At 35.8% G+C, this 22,904-nt stretch overlaps 1 protein-coding gene across 11 annotated transcripts in view; it reads left to right on the top strand.

Moving 5' to 3' along the window:
- CAB39L (calcium binding protein 39 like) overlaps positions 1-22,904 on the top strand; it is a 130,506-nt gene that overhangs the window by 18,336 nt on the left and 89,266 nt on the right. For 3 of the 11 annotated variants that reach the window (XM_078433911.2, XM_078433886.2, XM_078433913.2), the window contains one exon: positions 16,265-16,464. The exons of the other annotated variants lie outside the window; for them this stretch is intronic. The gene's annotated coding sequence lies outside the window, so the exon portion shown is untranslated. The remainder of the gene's footprint in view (positions 1-16,264; positions 16,465-22,904) is intronic. 11 annotated transcript variants of the gene reach the window in all.

Genomic DNA, 22,904 nt, shown 5'->3' with positions numbered 1-22,904 from the left:
GTATTGAAAATGTGACAACTTTTGTTTGTGTTTATCAGCTATGAAAAGCCAAGATCTTTATTTAAGAAAAAAAGTTTATTACTATTAGATGATCATTTTATAGCTTCTTTCAAAGGACAACTAGCACCATGAGTTTTTAATCCTAATTCATGCTTACATTATCCCTGAACAAATTTTTAAAAGATTATAAGGGGACACCTGGGTGGCTCAGTTGGTTAAGCATCCTACTCTTGATTTCAGCTCAGGTCCTGATCTCACAGTTGTAAGATCAAGCCCTGCATCAAGCCTGTTTAAGATTCTCTTGCTCTCCCTCTACCACTCATGTGTCACTTGTTCTCTCTCTCTCAAAAAAAAAAAAAAAAAAATTATAAAATAGGGAAGGAAAAAAACAAAACAGCATCAACCTGACTGCATATGGAGAAATGGTTAAATAAATTGTGGTGCACGAATATTAAGAAGTGCCCTGTAGGGATGCCTGGATGGCTCAGCCCGTTGAACATCCAGCTTCAGCTCAGGTCATGATCTCACAGTTCATGAATTCAAGCCCCACATTGGGCTCTCTGCTGTCAGCACAGGGCCCACTTCGAATCTTCTGTCCCCTTCTCTCTCTGCCCCTCCCCTGCTTGTTCTTTCTCTCTTAAAATAAATAAATAAACCTAAAAAAAATACCATGTAGCATCTTGAAAAGAATGAAGTCTTTTTACTAAATCTGACATGTAAAGAAACCAGGATCTACTATTAAGAAACAAAAATAACTTACAAAGCAGAATATATGGTATGATACCATTTTTTTAAAACTGTATATATACTTAAACAAACAGATTATGTCTGGGAAAAAAATCAAAGAACAGAACTAAACTGTTAACAGTGGTTAACTTTGTAGAGTGGAATTAGAGAAAAGGAAGACAGGAGATCTTCAAGCAGTAGAGAGGCATGTGAAATAAAAAGGTTTTTTTTCTACAGGGAGCATTTATTTTGAAATCGAAATGCAAAATGAAAGATACATTTTAAAAGAGTCAATAAAGCAAGAAAACTACACTAGTTTGTTTTGTAAAACAAGGTGCAATTTTGTGTTTGCATTTATTAACCATATTCTTTTATAGTTATTAATAGATTGTAATAATTTTTCCTACTCTAAATCATGTTTTATAAGTCTTCAGTTATGGTAATGGAATCCAACTAGAATTACTGAACTAATTCTATAGATATTTTCCTGTTCAGGACATTACCTGAATATGTTTTACCACAAATGCTGTGTTTGTTTGCAATAAATGGCCATGTTTGAATCTGAAAATTAAATGTCTTGTTCAAGATTTTCTGTTACTTTACCCAGGCTACTTCTTTCTTTGTCTTTTCTGTGTTCTTTTTGGAGCCTGTTTTTCTTCTTGTGAGCACCAGCTCACAAATTGTACTTTTAAAGATTTGTAACAGTAATAATGTGATTTTCCAACATAACATTTTTGTGTAGTTCTGATTTCAGTAATTTGTAGAAAAGTGAGTTTGTAAAAGTTTGGAAAATTGGGAGATGATATACCTTATAAAAAGAGAATGTGTGTCAGTTCTCAATCGGATGGGAGTTGTTCTCTTATTATAAAGGTATATTGTGTTTTTAACTAATTCAAATAAGAACTTTTCACAGAAGTACCAACTATGGAAAAAAACAGATCAGCAAAGAAGGGCAGGAAGATATGAGAATTATTACCATTTAACTGGTTATAGCGCTAAGCCCATTTTTATTGCTTATGATGCTAGTTATCTATTGTATCTTAGGATTTCATCAATTCTTTCTTACCTCATCCTTTGTTATTCCCTAAATTGGGAAATTGGAAGAAAATCATAGCATGTATTTCACTTAGTGTGGTTATATTTTTTGGAAAGAAGAGGAATTGTAACTATTAAACTTAGAGTTTGGTGTACATGAATTATAACCTTTAGCTTTTATTCTTACTAGATATGTTTTTTTATAAGATCAATTTTTACTCTGCTCAAAAGCACATTCTATTATTCCACCTCATTCTCTTCAGATGAACTTGAGTCCTTTTCTGAGAAAATTAAAGCAAATGTGTGCTCCCTAACTTCATTCCTCTTTACCGTGACAGTTTCTTTATTGAAACGTTATCTTTCCTTCTTATTTTAGAAAAATATGTGTCATTCTTCTTGGATATTAAACTTTTCACTTATATTCTTGATCCTTTCTTTCATTGTGAGCTCAAGAATTTCATCCCATTGATTATCCCCCTCCTCTCCTGCATCTTCCTCATATCTGTCCCACTCAATCTACTGAGAATTCAAAGTAAGAAAAAAAAAAAAGGCAAATGAAACCCCCTTTCTTTAGCCCTTCAAGTTCTCCTTCCATTCTTCACCAAACACCTGGAAACAGTATTATGTGCTTGTGCCTTCAATCCTTAACCTCATATATTCCTGATTTTGTCCTTGACTGTTGTGTCAGGCACTATTAAGACTTCTGCCTCTCATCCAGTCTTCTAGGCAGGGTTGTTGGGCCATGCTACCTGGATCAGATGACCAGTTTCCCTGGAGGAGTGTCCTCTGCCTGCTTTATGCTGCAGTACGCTATGGTGGTCCCAGCCTGGCTTTGATGTCTCTATCAGCCTATGTCTTCAGGATTTTAGGGGAATATGAATGCTCTATAGCATCGTACTGTTGAATGCTTCACATTTTTGAAGTTCTCTTCTTTTTTTTATTATATGTTTATTTTTCATAGTGATTTTAACTTATAAAAGAAAAATATTCACTGTTTTAAATTTTATATGTTTTATTTTTTATATTTGAGAGAGAGAGAGAGAGAGAGAGACAAAGACAAAGCATGAGTAGGGGAAGGGCAGAGAGAGACAGAGGCAAAATCTGAAGTATGTTCCAGGCTCCACTCTGTTAGCACAGAGCCCTACACGGGGCTTGAAGTCACAAGCAGCGAGATCATGACCTGAGCCAAAGTCGGACGTTTAACCGACTAAGCCACCCAGGTGCCTCCAAGTATGCACTGTTTTAAAAAGCAAGTTTTAAAAAGCAAGTTCAAGGCTTCCAGTCCAGAAAAGATGATATAAAATCCATTTCTCCATATTAAGTACAGCTATACCCCTGGAAATAACATAAGAGGCAAATAAGAATTATGACAGACCAAAAAAATTTTTTTTGAAATTTAATGAGGGAAACAGTATGATTAGAAACCCTGGGGCTGGAAGAACAGTATAGTGGCAGGATGGCTTATGACCATCCCGCCCCACCTCCACTTAACAGAAAAAGATATTTTATACCCCACATTGTACTTTTTGTATCTTTACATGTAGGTGCTTCCTAAAGTTTTTTGTTTTTTGTTTTAAGTAGGCTTTGCACCCAGCGCAGAGCCCAGTGTGGGGCTTGAACCCTGAGATCAAGACCTGAGCAGATATCCAGAGTCGGATGCTTAACCAGCAGGGCCACCCAGGCGCCCCAGTGTTCTCTAAGGTTTTGTTTTTGTTTTTGGCTCTTTTTTTCATGTACTCCATTGGCAGAATGAGTGACTCTCAGGTGTATTGCTCTGGTTCTGCTTTCTCTCCCAAGTTCTAGTTTTGTATGTTCAAGTGCCCACAGGCATATATCCAGAAGTCTTGCTGGCACTTCAAACTTTTACATATCAAGCATTGGTTATTTTGTAAAAAAAATTTTCCTCCTGTGATCCTTATTGCTTTTGAGATATTACCAGCCTATTCTTTCAGGTAGAAAACAAGGAAACTCATTGTTATCTTGAGTGTTTTCTTAATTACAATTTGACATTTATTCAGTTGCCAAGCCTATTTCCTCTGATACTCACAATAGTCCTCTCATTCCCCTACTGAGTAACCTTCGCTGTCATTTAATTTCATCACCTACTGTTTCTCTTCTCTGCCCTTTTGGTTCTTATACACCCACCAAATTCATAATCGTGACATAGAGTTTTGATCACATTATGGTTGCCTTTTGCCCAGAAATTAACAGTTGAACTCATTACCCTACTCTTAAAGGCTCTCCATAATTTGGCTCAAACTTGCTTCTCCATTTTATTACTATCATTCACATAGCATTTGCTTCTGATAAACTAACTTCTTTGTTATTTACATTTTGCACTTCCTAAACCAAATCATACCCATCATTCAAGACTGAGTTCCAGGCTTACCGTCTCTGCGAAACATTCTCTGATTCCTCAAGATACACATATTTTTTTGTTCTTCTGAATTTTTATGGTATTTCATTGGTCTTTTCCTTTGTGATTCATAACTTTTTGCCTTACACTGTATTTTTGGTACATGTCTTATATCCCCAATTAGAATATAAATTCCTTATTCCAACCTGTATACCCGTAGAGCAGATTGCCTTCAGATGGCTGGATGAATGAATCCTGTACATTTTTTTAGTTTATTTATTCATTTAGACAATAAAGCATTATTATAGAGCATCTCCTTGATAATTTACTATTATTTTCAAATTCACACTTCCAGAACGTTTGAGCTTGTTTGTAACTTTTTACTGACATCATTTGGCTAATAGTCCCATTTCCCTTGCCCCCACTTCAAGTCTACCTTTTCGTTAGGGCAATCTGATATGAGGTAGACATTTTTTGCGTTGTTCCTTTAGCTCTGTTGTGGTGGAGCAAATGGTAGTGGCTTCTGGAAGTTTTTCTAGTTGATTTGAGGGTTAAGTCTAAGAAAAAAAAATATTCTTTAAACTCATTCCATTTTACTAGTTTTCTAGTTTACTAATTTGTCTCTAGTTATTTACTTATGTGTGCATAATCCTCTGAGATGGAGTGTTCCTACTTAAATATATAGAACAAAGCTTAATTCACTTGGGCACAAGGCAAGCAAATGATGAAGCTAGGCTGAAATCCAGGGTTTCTGTATTATCCCTATCCCATGCTTTTCTAAAATGTTGCATCCAGAATTCTTTTGGAGTTTTTTTGTTCTGGATAGTATATAAGGCAATTTAAAAAGTCCTTAAACACATAGTTACTGGCTTATTGGCATGTGGGTATGTGTATCTCTGGAGCACCCAGTATAGCCCTTTGTTTAATTGTTTTAATTGTTTAGTAAGGAAGTTGATTACACACTGCTTGTGAATCTTCCAGTGGATCTGCATCATTCCAGAGTAGTGACAGGGCAATAAGTGGACTGATATACTTTTAATATGTGCTAGAATTTGTTTTTTATTTTATGAGTGGAGAAATGTCTAACATTTAGCTCTTAACTGATTGCTAGGCCCATGTGCATATTATTTTACTTGATCCTCACAGCCAGTCCTGGCACCGTATTATCATCTCTGATTTAAAGTTATGTTACTTATATACAGTCAGTTTCCATTCAAATCTAGGTCTGCCTAATGCCAGAGACTACAGCCTATGAAACTAGCCGCTTGATAGCTGAAGAATATTCAGAACAGCTTATCACATACAGGCCTTCAGAGGCTATATATCTGTGTCTGTTTATTGCTAAATATGTTTAGCTGTACATTATACTATCTTAGCGTTAGGGAAGCAAAGCAATCAGTCATTCCTTGGACTGGCATAGGAGATCTTAATGCTGGGGCTGAATATTGTAGCTGCCACTGCAGCTCGGAACCAGCAGGGGGCCAGAGTAGTGCTGGAAAGAGAAAAACCCTGACTTTTCTCAGTTTGAAAGTCTGCCCTGGTGTTTTGGAAATACAGCCAATAGGAGTAAGAATGTCGCCTAATTTTTGTTATTCACCTTCCTCCCTCCTGAAACACACACACAAAAAAAGGAGATGGGAAGCAGAATAGAGTAAGAGAAAAACCAGAATAATTGAGCTTTGTTATCTTGTTCAAGTTAGTTATGAGACTTTTTAAAGATTTCCAGATTTGGCCAAGGATTAGCAATTAGTGGACAGCTGGAAATATGGTTTTTTTTTTAATTCTTTATTTTTGAAGTATGGTTGACATACAGGATTATATTAGTTTCAAGTGCACAACAGGAAATGTGTTTTTAATTCTGTCAGTTAAATTTTATTTCTGTGCAACTTGGATACCTCTAAATTATTTCTCCTATAACATTTCTTCTATATTCTGCTTTTATGAAAGCAATTTGAATATCTTTAAGCAACTTCCAAGGTCTCAGTGTTAATAATGTTTGAAATGGAAATTATGAGAAGGAAGAACTAGAGAAATCTATGTTTCTTGGGTAGAACCTATGGTTCTCAAGGTAGAATCTTGGTTCTTGGGTAGAATCTATGGTTCTCAAGACTTTATTGGCTTTTAAGGCTAATGGCTATCAAAAAATAAATTAAATGTTATTTCTGGGTTGCCTAAGATGTATATAGCTGTGATATTCTGGATTTACACTGTGGTCTTTAGGAATAGAGAAAAACAAACAAAAACGTGAATGAGAAGTAAAGAAGTGAGAATAAGAGAGAGGTAAATGCCACTAAAAAAGCCAAAGATCTGTAGTTACTCAAATTAGCAAAATTGCAATAATAGGTCTACAATATGTTTAGCCTACTCGAACACATACGTATGTATACATACATATATTTTATAATGGTAAATGTAATAGTCATTTCTGCTATACCACTTGTTTTGAAACAGATATGTTCCAACATGATTGATTGATATATTAGGGAACAGTGTGAGCATAATACACTTTCCTTGTTTACTTTTGGGTAGTTTCATTTCGGAGAAGCACTATGGGAATGCACAAACCACCTTGCTGAACCAAGCCACATAGAAATACACAAAATGTATACATGCACACACTTCAATTTTTTTAATGTTTATTTTTGAGAGAGAGAGAGAGAGAACACAAGCAGGGGAGAGGCAGACAGAGAGGGAGACACAGAATCCGAAGCAGGCTCCAGGCTCTGAGCTGTCAGCACAGAGCCCAATATGGGGCTTGAACTCACAAACCGTGATACCATGACTTGATCCGAAGTCAGACACGTAACCAACGGAGTCACCCAGGTGCCCCAACATGCACACACTTCAAATACCAACCAGCAATCTCAGTGTACCACATATTATGAGTCATATCCATGTACATTTGGTATTAAAACTTTCCAACTGATTTCAGATAACCCTATTACCACTATTTCAAAATAACTCACAAACTACAACTCTTTAACACCTACCTTCGTAAGCAAATGCCAGGTCTTTTTCAAAGTAAAGTGCCATATTTATTATTTATGTTTATGTTATTATTATTTATGTACTTTTAAACCATTTGGCATGTAAGACCATGCTGTTTTTATTAGGTTCCTACCTTTTCTTAAAAAAAAAATTGTCTGTGATGAAGTTTTTGAATATTGAGTTCCAACCCCACTGTACCTTGCTATTTGCCTCTTCAGTGTGATCACAGCCCTAAGCTAAATGAGTATGGGCAAAAGCAGGGAGGCAGAAAGTGTGAGAAACATATGAAAGAACCTAGGAGAAGATATGGTTAGAAAATATGAAAGATATGATGAGAAAGAAAAGATGTGTTCAGAACATAGGAGAAGCCTGAGGACCCAAGCATCTCTTCGCCCTTGGGCAAAGCTAACAGTCAACCTCAGAATACAACGTGATCTGTTGGGATGCATCCTGGGTGTAAGGGGGCAGGTTTACCCTCATTGGTTTGGAAGAAGCAGTGTAACCTGGGGGCTGGAGTAATGGACAGAGCAGTGAAGCCAGTAGAGACAAAAATCAGAGCAGCAAGTTCAGATTCAGGGATTTCTGACTTTGATTAGTAGAAAACACAAAGCCAAAGAGAATCTAAGAGAGTTGTATTGTCAAAGATATTTAAGTCTAAGAAGTAAAGACTTGTGATTTCCCATCCCCTGGAAACTCCCAGACTACTGAATGTGATTCCGAAACAAGTGGACTGCTTCAGCAGGAAACCTCCCAGTCAGGAGCCATCCACAGTGACCTTCTCAGTGTGATTTTGGGGGATGGCTGGTAGGGGAGATCTCCCAGAGGTTAGAGACTAGAATCAGGGGCAAACAATTTGGTAACTATGGAACTCATTTCCTTTCCCGGACAGGGAAGCTTGCTCTTCCTGTCCAACAAAATATCATATATATTATGGACTGATTTTTTTTATCTCCCTTTTTTCATGTAGGAGTAGTTATTGCTGGTGTCCTTTTTTTTTTTTTTTTTTTTTTTTTTTACTTTGCCATGGTTATTATTAGATGTCTTGGGGGCGCCTGGGTGGCTCAGTCGGTTGAGCGGCCGACTTCAGCTCAGGTCATGATCTCGCGGTCCGTGGGTTCGAGCCCCGCGTCGGGCTCTGTGCTGACAGCTCAGAGCCTGGAGCCTGTTTCAGATTCTGTGTCCCCCTCTCTGTGACCCTCCCCTGTTCATGCTCTGTCTCTCTCTGTCTCAAAAATAAATAAACGTTAAAAAAATTAAAAAAAAAAAAAAAAAAAAAAGATGTCTTGGTGTGGGGATGAGCCATAGGATGATAGACCATAAGGAGCCGCTTCAAACTTGATTGAGCATATAATCAACAGATATCGGAGCTGGAGGCAGTAAACAAGTTTGAGTAAGAGTGAGTGCACTGTTCGTCACGTGTGGAAACCTTGCCTAATGTTAGGCGGGGCCATTATTGAAAGTATAGGTGTAGGAAAAGGGTAGGTGTGGATGCTGGGCAACCAGTTGGAACTTCTTTATGGAATGGTTTTATGTACCGCATAAATGTAACTGAGTGAATCCAGCTACATATGCTTTGAAGTTCAATCTTACTGTAGATAATCTCACCCGACATTTCACTTGACTCTTGACTTGAAGTTGCTCTTTCATAGTGAGCCTCATAATTCACCTTTTCCTACCTCACAGGCCTGTCAATCTCTTTGCACTAATGCTAACACACTCAGCAGCCAAGCTGGTTAATAAGTGGGCCCTGTTCTTACGCATGCGGTTATTAACAATTGGTTACCTGAACTAGCAGGACCAAAATCATTTTTCACGTTTGATATGGCTATTGAAAGAGAGGATCAGGACCAGAGACCTCTTCTTTTGAGATTGTGGGGGCCAAGGCCTTGTGATCTGTTCTACCAGATAGGGAGAGCCCAACTATGAATGAAGGCCACACAAAAAAAAAAGCAATGCAAAAAGAGAGAGAAAGAGCTCTGGTGACCTTATTTAAGCTTTGGCAGAAGTTAGCTTTAATCCAGGGTCTCTCACCCTTGGTACTGTTGACATTTTGGGCTGGATAACTCTTTGTTGGGGGAGAGGATATTCTCTGATTTTAGGATGTTCAATAGCTTCTCTAGCCTCTCCCCACTAGATGCTTCCCCAGTTGAGAACCACTGCTCTAATCCTAGGCTTGTGGCTACATGATCCTTAATTTCCCTTTTTGCTGAACTTATTTGCATTGGGTCTGTCACTTGCAGTCCAATTGTTTTAGTTAACTTTCTCCTCCAGTTTTTATATGTAAAAAAAAATAAATGTACTCATTAAACATAAACAACCCTGAAACCAATAAGGTAAAATTAACAATAATTTAATTCAATAAATAGCACTAAATTGCCAATAAAACAATCATAAAAATATGTATTTGTGTGTTTTGTATTTTACATGCTAGAGTCTTGATTTTTTTTTAACATGACATCAGTTTTTGTGACAATTATTGTTACTGCTGACAGTAAACACTTTTTTTTAAAATGTTTGTTTATTTTTGAGAGAGAGAGAGAGACAGAGCATGATCGGGGAGGGGCCGAGAGAGAGGGAGACACAGAATCCGAAGCAGGCTCCAGTCTCCGAGCTGTCAGCACAGAGCCCGATGCAAGGCTCGAACCCACAAATCGCGAGATCATGACCTGAGCTGAAGTCAGACACTCAACCAACTGAGCCACTCAGGCACCCTGACAGTAAACACTTTTTTAACCACCAGTGTGTTATTTTGATGAACTAATCAATTTAATATTGTGCCTTTAAAAATTCTGTAACTAGTTATAAGACTTATGGCTAGTGAAGTAGATATGTATCAAAGATGGAATCTAAGTCTTACAATACTCAATAATGTGAATGTGACTACTAAGGTAGAGGAGGTATTGGAATTCTGCATAGTTACACTACCACATACAGTAATAACTTTTCCCACCATGTTTTTGTATTTGAATTACTGTAGAATCATTGCTTATTTTGTGAACCATGATGTCATTTGACCATAACTTGATCTATATGTATCATTTGCATTTTTAACTTTTCCTCTCTGCTATTCTCAATAGCTGATACAACTCCATGGCACTACATTATTTATAGGTTGTTAAAGTCTCTATCTAATAATAAACAATTAAAATCTCATTCTATGGAATTTTTTTCAATTGTGAATTAACAATGTAAAATAGAAGTTTTGATTTTGTATCAGGTAAACTAATCCAACATTTTGACATTGGAACTCTCTAATATAATGGTAGTTGTATATGCTTAAAAGTACATTACAAGTTAAATTAGAAGTTAACTTGAGGGACACCTGGGTGGCTCAGTTGGTTAAGCATCTAACTCTTGATTTCAGCTCAGGTCATCATCTCACAGTTCTTGAGATTGAGCCCTGCATCAGGCTCTGCACTGTCAGTGTAGAGCCTGCTTGGGATTCTCTCTCCCCCTCTCTCTCTCTTCCTCCCCAGCTTGCTCTCTCTCTCTCTCTCTGTCTCTCTCAATAAGTAAACATAAGAAATTAAAAAGAAGCTAACTGAGAAAAATTGATTTTTTATTTTTTTAAGTTTATTTATTTTGGGGGAGAGAGAGGGAAAGAGAGAGAGAAAAGAATGAGCAGGGGAGGAGGGGCAGAGAGCGAGGGAGAAAGAGAATCTCAAGTAGGATCCATGTGGAGTCCAACACTGAACTCAAACTCACACACCACTGTGAGATCATGACCTGAGCTGAAAACAAGTGTTGGACACTTAACCTATTGAGCCACCCAGGTGCTCCTGCAAAGAATTATTTAAACATCACTTATTAGTTTTATTGTTAGAAATTTGATAATGTTATTTTGAATCTATGTTAGGTATATTGAAAAATAACCACATCATTATGTTAATGTGTTTTGAACTAAGATTTTTATGTAAGAGAAGACAAATATAAAATTTAAAAAGTAGAGTTGAAACTCTGTAATGTTAGATATAAACTAATGACATTTTTTTAAACATATTTCCTAACTTTGATCACTGAAGGATCTAGAAGCGGTGACATCCCGGTAGCAATGAGTATGCCTGGTACCCAAACTTCGTTAAAAACACTGGAGCTCCCTGGAGAAATGGCTCATTCCAGATCTGTGACAGAGTAAATACAAAGTGAGGCTGGGACATTCTGGTGAACTAGAAAGCAATAAAAATTTGAGGAGTAATGGAATTGTATCAAAAGTATGCAGGAAGTATCTTGAAGTGGCTTCCACTGGACATATTTGGGGAAATTTGCACACTTATTATAAATACCTCTTCTATATCATTGCATATCCCCTAGGTTTCACTGGTCTCAGTTCAGCTCTGTGCAAACTCTAGTGTAGGTGGAACCATACATAGCTCTATATCCTGCTGTTCTGCAAGCCCCTGGCTTTTTGCCGTGTCCACAGGGAAGACTCACACATATGCACCCTGGAGGTACAGAGGAGTTAAACTCAAGTGTATGGCAGTTAATGCTCTTTTGGGAAAGCCTTTCTTTAACCGATGGAAAATGAAGCCAGTGAATAAATTGTATTCTTTCTCTTTTCTCCTCATACCTTAGCGGTGGTCCTGAAATGTGCTTATATGGCTCTTAAGAGGTTCAGTCTGACAAATTAAATAGGTGGCCTGCTTGATAATGCATATTGTCATAATTGGCTCTTCCTCCTTTATTTTATTCCTCTTGTCCCTCACTCCTGCTTATTGTGATTGGGTTACTTTTAAAACTAATATTACATAAGGCTTTTTCTTCAGACTCTTCTTTTTTGGGAAACCAAGCTAGAAAGATGGCATCAAAAAAACTAATGCATGTAACTTATTGAAGCACTGAATATATAAAGATTTATGAATGATTTTGAATGATACTCAAAAGAAGAGAAAGACTTACCTCACCAAAAACAATCTTTTATTTGCAACCATTGGAAGTGAATGTTACCAGCTTTTTACTCTCAGAATTGGTAATTAAAGGAAGAGAATTAAGCCATTATCATTCTTTTTCAATTAGAAATATAGTTGAGGAGAAGCTCTTTCCTACAAAACAGTGCCAGCCAATATAGCAGAAAGAAGAATAGAATTTTTTAAATGACCAGTTTTCAACCCCTGATGAAATGATTGATTTAGGTTAGGATCATCAGTGAAGACAAATTCTTGCAGAAAGTGTTAGTGGAGAACTGTATATTACTGCATGCATGTTACAAATGATCACTCTATACCTTGTTAGCTAGTTAAAAAGGACAGAAAGTCTTTTCAACAAATAAATTTGCTATTATTACCTTAACTCATAGTAGCACCTTAATTATTACTTAAGATTTTAAAGCCGTATTGTATTTTCCTGGTTTTTTGCATGCCTAGTAATTTTTGACTGGGTGCCAGACATTATAAATTGTATGCTGTGTGCTACATGTCTAAAAATTCCCTTAAATATTTTGACTCTACTCTAGGATGCAGTTAATTTATTTGGAAAGAATTTTAACCTTTCAGAATTTACCTACTTGTAAGCTCTATAAGGAAGCACCAGAACAACTTTTAACCTAGGGCAAATTTGGTCTCACTGCCAAGGCAGTATCCTTCAGAATATTCAACCCAACTTTACATATATTATGAGATTTCTTCATTCTGGCTGTTGGGAACAGAAACTATTTCCAGCCCTGTGTGAATACTGGGAATTCTTCAGCCTGATTCTTTCCATTGGTTCATCTCTTGGCCTTGGAGAGTTTTCTCACAGACGTGCTAATCAGTTCTCAGATGAAGATCTGAAGAGAATCCTCTGCAGATCTCTGGGACGGTCTTTGCAACTCTCTCCTCTCTGGTATTCTGCCCTGTGATTTTAGGCACATTGGCCTTTTTGAATTCGCAACCCTTGTCTCTTTAACTCAGGGAGACTGCCATGCTCTGTTTGGGTTCCCCTTCCTGTTCTGCTGCCTGGGGCTATTACCTTGTTTGTTTCCCTTCTCTCAGGGATTACTGGGCTGAGCTGCCTTGTGTCCAGTGTCTAAAAACCATTGGTTTATATATTTTGCCCAGTTTTTAAGTTATGTAAGACAAGAGTAAATTCAGTCCCTGTTACTTCATCATATCCTGAAACAAAAGTCACTGTAATTGTACTTTTTAATTATTCTGTTCAAATAATTTTTAGAAGACTGTACTTATAAGAAAAAGTTTTAAACATTTATTTTTGAGAGAGAGAGAGAGACAGAGTGCAATCAGGAGAGGGACAGAGAGAGAGGGAGACACAGAATCTGAAGCAGGCTCCAGGCTCTGAGCTATCAGCATGGAGCCTGATGCAGGGTTCAAACTCATGAACCGCGAGATCATGATCTGAGTCCAAGTCAGGCACTTAACCTATTGAGTCACCCAAGCACCCTAGAAGAATGTACTTAAAATTTTTTTCAAGTATTAATAGGATTAGTTAAAGAATATTTGCTTATCTGTTAAAATTTTTTTAAATAACTTACTTTTATCATCTTGTTTTCAGAGAATGAAGTTGTACCATTTTTCCTTTGGAAATTTATTGCCTTTTTTTGGTGACTTAATATATGGCCACTTTTTGTGATTTCTTTGTGTGCATTTTAAAAAATGGTGTTTGGTAGGAATCAAATGTAAACACATATATAATCATATGTAGTCAGTCTTACTATATACTTTAAATACCTTGTCTTTATTTTGTGCCTTAGAATCATAGATTGATATAATGTCTCTCAGTGCTAAAATGACTTAAAAAAATTTTACCTCGTAGTTATTCTAAGCACCATCCTTACAAATTCTGAATATCTTCAGGTATACCAGAACTTTTTGAGTATAATCTTGGACTCAGGAAGATACAAGGCACTTAATACCCTTTAGTGATAATATCCATTTAACACTTTATTTATTTTTATTTTTTAGACAGAGAGTGCAAGTGGGGGAGAGAGAGAGAATCTTAAGCAGGTACTGTGCTCAGCATGGAGGCTGACACAGGGCTCGATCCCAAGACCCTGGGATCATGACCTCAACTGAAATTAAGAGTTGGATGCTCAAATGACTGAGCCACGCAGGCACCCCTCCATTTAACATTTTTTAAAAGTAGGGAATAAAACTCTGTTTTACAAAACTACAAATTAAAGGAATAATTGACAGACTAATTTCTAGTCATCTTTGGTGCCTATTTCTTAGGTGTTAAGAATCAAATTACATTATAATATATTTAAGTTTAAAAGTCTACTTTAAATGAACCACCTTAAGAAATACATATTTTAGAATACAAATATATGTATATTAGGGTATATTTATTAAACATATGATATATAGATTAAGAAATAAAGCCAAGCTTTATTTGCTTTTTTCTTAAGGGTAATAAACAATTTAATCTATTTATAGATTTAAAAAAAATTTTAATAATTTTTAAAAAATGTTTATTTATTTATTTTTGGCAGGGGGAGGGGTAGAGAGATGGGGAGAGCAAGAATCCCAAGCATGCTCCACACTCTCAGTGCAGAGACTGCCACGGGGCTTAATCCGAAGAACCGTGAGATCATGACCTGAGCTGAAATCGAGTTGGATGCTTAAGTGACTGAGGCACCCAACTGTCCCTGTAGATTTTTGCTTTGCAGTTTATTTAAGCTCATATTCTTAGGGATGCTTTAGTTCTGCAGAGACTAAGATTAAAATACAGTAGGTCTACTGACTATTGTCAGTTCTGTAATTGAGAGGTCTGTCATCAGAAGAGGAGCCCTAGGGGTACCTGGGTGTCTCAGTCGGTTGAGCGTTCAACCCGACTTCAGCTCAGGTCATGATTTCATGGTTTGTGAGTTTGAGCCCCGTGTGAGGCTCTGAGTTCTCAGCACAACCTGTTTCTGATTCTGTGTCTCCCTCTCTCTCTGCCCCACCCTCCCGCACCAAAATAAATAAACATTAAAAATAAAATAAAAATAAAATAAAAAAAGAAGAGGAGCCCGAGAATTTTGATTGGAAATATAAACTGGGAGACAGAACCTGAAAGTCTTTGGGACTGAGGAACTAGAAGAGAAAACTCCAAAGCAGGCCCTGACTGGCATTCTCTCAAGGCCAGCATGTATTCCAAGCTGAGTACATTGCCTCTTTAATTCCAAAGAATCCTACAAATGTTGTCTAAGCCTGTCACCAGCCATTCCACTCAGTTTTCTACTTAATTCTTCATTCTCAATTTTTGCAGAGAGATGCATAATTTTAAGGTATTTTACCTTATAAATCTACATGTGTAATAATGAAAAAGTGGTATTATAATAGTCGTTAGCCTTATAAATTCTCATTGAAGAGATATTAATCATCCTGAGCAGTGTTTGTGTATGTATATGTGGAGGGACGGGGGCTTCTAAACAAAGTAATTGTATTTGGTTTACACATAAGTAGTATAAGCTGTTCTACTTAATATTTTCAGGGTCTGTATGTTTCTGTGTTCTTTGTAATTTTCCCCTTTGTAACTACAAATGTTGTTTCTAAGTTTCAAAATATGCCATATTTTAAAATACAGTAAACTTCCACAAAATTACACTTAAAATTAAATTATGAATACTCTAATTCTAAAATCTTCCTTGCTTTTTAAAATCTGAAGATTAAATTCATAATACTTGAGTATTTCCTTGCTACATTTTTATTATGATTAGGAATCAGCATCTTCCCCGAGAAGCTAACATATTAACAGATGAATCTGTTATTATCACTGTCAACACACCTTTATTAGAAACATTTTTAAACAGCATTGTCAGGCCAGTTTAATCTGTGGACAGAACCCCATACATGAACGACTATAGGACTTTAAAGGGAAAAGATGGGATGAGAAAAATATTTTGTTTATCCCTAGACTGTTTTGGGAGGAGGGAGCAAGATTTAAATTTGCCTCAGCTTTAATTGCTTTACACACATTCTTGTGACGCACAGTTGGGAGGGAGGAAGAAAAAGAGGGAGCTGTTACTGTGTGGTATGTATCTAAAAGAGTGCATTTGAAAGGGAGAGGAGAAAGCAGAAGCAAGCTGGTCTGACCAGAAACAGAACTGCCTGTGACAGATTAAGAGACAAGCGAGGCTTGGAATCTGAGAGCAAGCAAAGAGAGTGGAAATTTACAGCTGCCCTGTGTGAGTGTTCAAGTGATCATTTTCTGCTAACGTTTTCCGGTGGTAACTGTTACTCTTCAAAGAGAGAGAGAGAAAGTCAAGACGGGATTGTGGAAACTCTTTTCTCTGCAACGCTTTGGTAATAGGAGGCACCCTCTATTAAATGGAAGATAGAGCTACTTCATGTAAAGTGCTTTGAGCCCAAGAGAGAGCTGTCTTCAGCACCTCACCATGTGTCTACTTTTTGTTGCTTAGACAAGCCTGGACATTTCTGTAACATTTGGTGAGTATCAGCCAGGTTACCTATACTAGTTCATAGAAATGGAATTAATATGGTAAACTTTAGTTTTAGTAAACGTTTTACAGTTATTGCTTATACATTCATTTTAAATTGTGTTGTTACCTTGTTTCTTTGTGCATGATGAACTGCTGTTACTAGGAGAGGTTTAAAAAAACAGCAACTACAAAACAATACTTCTCTGTTGCCTAAGGCACTTGAACCATTACCAACTATTCTGTGTCCGTGGAATATCTTATTTTGGAAATGGGTTTTTATTTACAGAGGGTTACCAAAAATAAAATAGTGGCAGTATACCACTTTTCATGTTTCTTTTTCAACTGCATAAAAATTCAGGAGTTACCTCTTTCTGTGTATTGTCACTAAATTTAAAATTATCAATGTGATGTTTGGTATCTTCAATTATTATAAATTACACCCTTCTCTCATAATCCAAGTGGATGGAAGTGTTAATGATACCATTATTTACAAGGACATACAATTTAAATATTGAATGCTTCTGTTAGATCCAATAAGTGACACATGATTTTTTTCCCCAAATTCTGTAATGAATGTAAAAATTAGACAACGTACATATCAAATTTACCATTTGATACAAAATGGATGCACATGGATTTCAAATTAAGGATTAAAACAGTTATTTTCTTATAGCTGATACCAAGCTCTCACATAATATTTTTGTTCTGCTGAAGAACTGTTATAGCCAGATGCATATATGTATACAAGCAATACAGCAGAAAAAAGAAAAATAAACTCATAAAATATGTATTCACATTCCAAGAAAAACTTTAATTGTACAACCTTAACATAGGAGATTGTATACTCATTTTTTATATGTCTTTTTAAAGGCATCAGTGGAAGACACATAATCATTCTTCTGTGGGAGGAAGGAAATATACATTGTTAGCTGCTAAAGTGAGTCATTGCATAGAGGTGCACCATTCTAGGCAAAGTTTCTAATTTCCTCTCTGCCAGCATCAAAAAATATGTCCTTAGTGATTCAAGTGAGTCCTTTAAGGCAGAACAACTTAGCTGAAATGAAAACTTCAATAGAGTGTCAGTAAACATATCAAAAGGGTTTATACCCTAGACATAATATATAAAGTGGTGCATTTCCTCTATGTGTGCAGAAGCCTGTAGAACAGGTTTTGTTTTGTGGTTTCTTTTCTTTTTCTTTCTTTCTTTCTTTCTTTCTTTCTTTCTTTCTTTCTTTCTTTCTTTTTAATGCCTTTGACCTATGTATAAGAAGAAACTCAGCTGATCTTTGGAAACATTTTCTGGACCAGTATCTTGCACTTAAAGTCAAAAGTAAATAAAATAAAGATAATATCACAAACCAACTTTTCTTCTTTACTGAAGTTCCCATACTCGGTCCTTCTTAGACCAGTGGAAGGTTTGCATACAGCTTCACAATTGTCAGAATAATTTTTTATTTTAAGCTAGTAAGTCATTGGTATTACCTTGGTGGTGGCACCATTTCTTAGCCCATAGGAATGTAAATATAACAATAAAGATTAAGTCATTCTCAGTTTACAAATATTTTGTACTTCAGAAGTTTATTGTGAATGGGTTGTTGGGAATTTGGGACCCATCTTCCCTGGAAAATAATTCAATAAATGATTGACTTTTATTATAACCTGAGGACATATTACAGTCACAGTATAGAAAAACCATTGCCACCCTGAAAAATACTAGAAAAGCAAGTCTAGTAATGAAACTAAATGTAAAAACAATTCTATTGAATAAGACATTATTTTTATTTATCTTAGATATTAATGCTTGAAGAAAAGCAAATTTAATGAGATGAATGGGTTTTGGGAAAGATGCTTATAAATAGGATTTCTAGGTACTTTTGAGAGCTTCCATGGTTGATTGCATTCCCTTTATGAGACCTTATCCCATGTTAAGATTAGTGATTTTTGTTTCCCTTGCCATAGGCATATTTCTAGCCATTGCTTTTATCCTTATCACCCATTTCTAGAGTCTAGCTCAGTGGCACATAAGCAGATACCTAATAAATAGTTACTGGATGAGGCCTAAACTTTTTCTTTGGTTCACAGAAATGGAACTGACGAATTTTTCCAAGATACCCAAAAAAGGAAAGGGGTTTAGGGGCACATGGTTTTCATTATGAGAAAGATATGGCCTGATAAGAATCATTGAATTGTGAGACACAAAGCAATATTAGTACAGAATAGGCCTAACTATTCTGAGAAAAAGGGAAGACCTTGGTATAACTTAGTGGCAGCCCTGAATGAGTAGGGATGGTGATGGGGGAGGCAGTTTACAAGCTTGGTATCTTGAGTACATGGGACATTCTAAGGTAAGGTGTCACCTTTATGTATTTGCATAAGTGTACCAGGACTCATGAAGAAATGTGGCCTATTAGGAAAACTCAAATTAGGTCTATCTAAATTAAGTTTAGTGACACTGGTCCTAAGAGTTTCTCTAAAGTGCTGTAGTACGAAATTTAAAAGCTGGCAATGTAATAAACACATATAATGAAATAAACAACACGGTGAATGCAGATTGCACTTAGATGATTTTCAGTGGCAGAACAACTTTTCCATTTGATCAAGAAATACTTTCTTTGTTCTATTTGAAAAACTATAAACCTTGTCTTAATAATAACAATATGTAACCAAAACTTGATGATTGTTATGTATAATATGTGTGTGCTTACAGGAAAGACTAAAAAAAAGTCAATTTTGAGTTTCCCTTGATAATTCTGTTGTAAAGAGTAACCATTTGTGAATTTCAGTGAGATCTGATGCTTTGAATACAGGTACTAGTTTTTGAGAATACGGACCTAGCTTCAGACCTCTGCTATAAGTTGAGATTATGAAATTCTAATATAATATTCTCATTCATTGACAGTCATTAATCAGTAATAAATGTAGAAAATTTTAGCTCTGACAAATGCCTGGATCTGTCAACAGAAACATCACTATAAACCTAATGAATGAAGTTACTGGTTGTTTTTCCTGGAATAGTAGTCTAGTAGGTTATTATTTGTAATAACAAATACATTAGCTGTTGTGTGTCTTCCTACCTTCATGTACTAATTGTGTTTTTAAAATTATTTCACTGGTTACAGTACACTAGAATTAAGGAACAGTTCTCAAGGACATGGGTTTCTCTTAAAAAAGAGTTTTTATTCTGATGCAAGTCTGACCAAGGCTTCCAGATGAATGAGGATGCATAAGAAACTTCTCACAAGTTTTCCATTTCTGTGTAAATTGTCCACTTTTAGAAAAGCTCTCTCCTAAACTCTGTTAATAAAACTTATAAAAACAAAATCATTCTTAGTCATTTTGAACTGAGAAAAAGAATGATCAGTCAAAGTCCTTATTTATACTCTATTGCCTACAGTTTCACTCATTTCTATAGGTTTTCAAGTGAAAAATTTAATGGTAGTGCCTAATTACATTTAACATATGTATTTTAAAATAGAATCATTAAAGAAGCCATTGATTGGAAAACACTTTGACATATATCATATGCTCCATAATGGATTTGGTGTCATAATATGCATAACTAGAATGATATGCTTTGTAATTTATTATCTCTGTGAAGGCACTTCTAAATTATGACTTTGTCAGTGGGGGGAAAGGGGACTACTTGGATATGACAAATACAGCAGAACCATTGGGAATACTTAAAAATTTTTTAAATATACGTTAAATCAAATTTACCCATTTAAAGAGAACAGTTCAATGAATATTGACAGATGTATATACTCATGTATATACATTAAAAAAAATGAATCTTACTAGCCCAATTATCTGCCATAGATGCACTTTGATCATATCATGTCTGTGAGTTCTATTTGCAATACAGATAAAAGAATGCTCATTACTGAACTTTTGTGGTTTTTTTTTTTTTTAATGTGGGGCTAAGTTTTATTTTTTTTTTTTAGTTTAAGAGAAGGTAATTATGCCTTAAGTTTAAATTAGCAAGCTCTAAGAAAGAATTTTGGAAATGTTCCTCTCTCACTCATTGTTGATTGTAAAATAAACATGTGAAAGGAAAGAAGGCTCATTTTTGAGTTGGCTTTCTTTCAGTGAATAATTTAAATTAAATAGAATGATTTAAAAATAGAATTAGTACATGAAGTTAGGAAGATATATAACCACTAAGTTAGAAGTTTGGTTACTTTTTATGTTTTTATCTATGGAAATCTTGAGATTTTTCTTGGCTTCAGAGATGAATTTCTCACTTCCTTAAACTTTTACGGGAAACCTTTGAACTATTTTTGAACAGTATAATTGGAGGTTAAACATAAAGGCCTGGAAATGCTCATTAGCCCCTACAGATAGACATTTATTCCCCTTTAAATATTTTAAGGAATGAAAAACAAGGAAATTGAATGTCCCAAATGACCTTTTCTCCTAGCTTCCCCTTCTCATTCCCCTATAAACACTCCTCTCCACTTATATCACTGAACATGTTCAGATGACTCACTCGAGTGATTGACTCAGGGCCATCTTTAACAACACTCACATGTAAGTTAGGGATATGAAGCATTTTACCACGTATCAGAAAAGGGAATGCTGCCAAAATCTACTACAAAATCTACAGGGCCTGAGTTCTCTGGAAGTAGAGCTGAATAATTTTTTTTGGCTTTCTCTCCAGAATCTGAGCCAAGTTCTACTCTTTATGAAAATTTCATAGCCAAAGTAACAGAAATCATATTTGTTTGACTAATGCTTTGAAAAGACATGGTGACCAGATATTCCACAGTTTGAACTTTAAAACACAGTTAGTTGTTCACTTATTGAAAAATATCATTTATGAGAAGATGTTTCCATTATAAGAGCATTTGCATGGCCTGTTAAACAAAGTTTGGGAAAAAAACCCAAAATCTGAAGGAAAAAGAAAATTTAGCATACATAAACCGACTACCCAGAAACCATCACCATTAACTTTTGTAAATTATTTTTTCTATGTGTATGTTTTGTGTATTTGTGTTTTGTTTGCTTTTAAACAGTTCCATAATATGGAATGCTGTTTTTAACATTTCCATTTTATTTCACATTCTTTGCAAACATTTTCATAGCCATACAATGTACTGCATTTCATCAAATCTAAGAAGCCATTGGTTATAAGTCATATACTTTATATACCATTAAAAAAGAAGGAAAACAACCTACTATTTAGGGTAAAGTTTCCTCAGTTGTAAAAACACCTCAATTTCAGAGATGTTAAAATGTTTTTAATAATGTCTCAGAGAAAACCCTTAGTTTATCTTGCTAACATAGATTTCCAGAAACAGAAGTAAATCAGAGGTTGTGAACATTTAAGAGTTCTAGATCCATACTGCCAAATTACTGTCCAAGTAATATTCCCATCAGTGTGACCCGAAGGGGAATGGGATCAGGGAGATGTACCAAGGGGGTTGTTTAAGTTGTTTTGTATTTTTTAAGCTGGGTGGTAAATATACAGGAACTGGTTACATTGTTTTCTATTTCTTCTTCTATATGCCCCAAATATTTTATCTAAACCAAATTAAATTAAAATATCTAAGGTAAGGGGCATCTGGGTGAATCAGTTGGTTAAGCCTCCAACTCTTGATTTTGGCTCAGTTCATTATCTTATGGTTTGTGAGTTTGAACCCCGCATCGGGCCCTGCATGAAAGTGTGGAACCTGCTTGGGATTCTTTCTCTCTCCCTTTCTGTCTCTCTCTGCCACTCCTGTGTTTTCTCTGTCTCTCAAAATAAATAAAATAAACTCAAAAAAATTATTAAAAAAAATAAATAAGATATCTAAGGGGAAAAGTGCTGTTGAAGCATTTTGATTAGCTTAATGGTGTCACAATCCACTTGTGAGCCAACTGCTGTAGTCAAGGCAGTGGAAGGAATATTTTGGCCACGCCTGGGTCATGTTCTGCCCTTTGGGTAGGGTGGGGTGGGAAGTAGAGCAGACAGGTCTATCACCAGGAGAAACAGGGACCAAATAGCTACCAGAGATTTTCTTTTTCTTTTACTTTTCTGATTCAGTTGTTTCTGCTTCTATTGTTGCTATTTCTATCTCTCTCTTCTTGGAGATTTTTGGGGTGGTTTCCTTTTTAACTTGAATTCTTATTTATTTTTATTCCTGTATGAATTAATTATAATTGTAGATTCTTACCCTCCCACATGTCCTACCAACAATAACAAGGCATCCTTTCAAGAATTATTTCTGATTTTTAGCATTTATTTTGTTGAACCTTTGTGGGTTTGATTCCGTCTCGTCTCATACGATTTTTAGTAAGCATATACAATCTGTTCACACACAAATATGTTTGCTAGAGATTCAGTTATGAAGTTATAGACTTTCAGAACTCTGTAGGTTTTTGTCTATGTTCTTATGACATTTAGTTTTGTGGAAGTTCAAAGGCAACTTGACTTTTATCCTTTGTTTTTGTTAAGGTCATTTTATAGGA

The sequence above is a fragment of the Panthera onca genome, chromosome A1 (genome assembly GCF_046562875.1).
Source record: "Panthera onca isolate mPanOnc1 chromosome A1, mPanOnc1 haplotype 2, whole genome shotgun sequence".
NCBI lineage: Eukaryota > Metazoa > Chordata > Mammalia > Carnivora > Felidae > Panthera > Panthera onca.
This window is presented reverse-complemented; position numbering and strand designations above follow the sequence as displayed.